This window comes from Penaeus chinensis, chromosome 24 (genome assembly GCF_019202785.1).
Source record: "Penaeus chinensis breed Huanghai No. 1 chromosome 24, ASM1920278v2, whole genome shotgun sequence".
NCBI classification, from domain to species: Eukaryota; Metazoa; Arthropoda; class Malacostraca; order Decapoda; family Penaeidae; genus Penaeus; species Penaeus chinensis.
Window position 1 is genome coordinate 29763277 of NC_061842.1, and position 1273 is coordinate 29764549.

General features: G+C 38.9%; 1 non-coding gene across 1 annotated transcript; it reads right to left on the minus strand.

Moving 5' to 3' along the window:
* Positions 1-82, minus strand: Trnal-aag. The gene has a single exon. It is a non-coding gene; the product is annotated as a tRNA-Leu (tRNA).
* Positions 83-1273: the final 1191 nt, after the last annotated feature.

A 1273-nucleotide genomic window follows, 5' to 3' on the forward strand; every position in this document is an offset into this window, starting at 1 on the left:
TGGCAGCGGTGGGATTCGAACCCACGCCTCCGAAGAGACTGGTGCCTTAAACCAGCGCCTTAGACCGCTCGGCCACGCTACCTACAGATATTTTAATATTTAACACATAAAATCGGTCAACTCGCCCCCCCCCCCCCCCATAAAGGAATACAAAGAAATGGAAAAGATCATACCCAAGCAAAGAAGTGGCAGATACTGATGGGAACTATGGTATGTAATTTTCTATATCCTGCAATATACTGCACAGTTTACGAATATCATATTTCTAAAGTTTGTGAATGTTGCGGGAAGCAGCATACCCGATATTTTTTAGATTAGGTTCAGTTCGTTTGACATATATGTCATAACGCAGTAAGAGGTTCTTAGTCAAGAAAAACATTATTGACGCCTGGAAAGAATCAGGTATTGTGAACGACATGAATTCACAACTGATATCATGTGTGCGCGCGCGTGTGTGTAAGTATTTCTTGTTTTGTTCTATAATTCTTTCATAGATACTTCTACCATTGAAATTAACGGTGTGTATAGCAGATGTTTGTTATATAAGGAAATATCATTGTGCGGGGTAGACACTTATGTAATCATGCAACTATTTTCATAAGTAAGATTCTGCAAATGCTCAAAGTTTTCTTCTAAAAGTAACATTATCAGCTCTACCCTCTACATGCACCCAATAATTATAACTTCTGATTCCTTTAAAGATTGACTAAAAAAATTATTAAAAAGGAATAGAATGGTGGATTATATGTTAAAAGTAATTATTCCTTGTGCCTAGCTCTTTAGTGGATGATGATATAATCTTGTCTGAAACGAAAATATGAAGTATCGTCTTTCTTTACATACAAGCAGTATTTGGTAATCTTGGGGATATGTCCGAAAAAGGAATTGGGTTGAAATATTACCGAGATCATTTATTCATTATTTTTGTAAATGATTTCCATACGTCGCTTGACCTTACTAGGCTGCAGGGGTACGCGGTAAAACAATCAGGTTAAAGGTCATATCAGAGTACATTACATCACATTACTTCGGATCAGAATACTGTGCAATGACCACTACAACAACTTCCCTGTTCCGCGTTTCTTTCGATATGGATGTCCTGACCATTTCTCAAGTTTCAAGAAAGTCTCCTGTTCACCGAACGCCAAATATATCAAAATATCCAGATGATATATGCACACCACATCCTGGGATCCCGATTGAGATGCCTATGGTGGAGGCGGTACGGAAGATAAAGAGGTTCGACGGGCGTCGGTCAGAGGCTCCCTTTGCG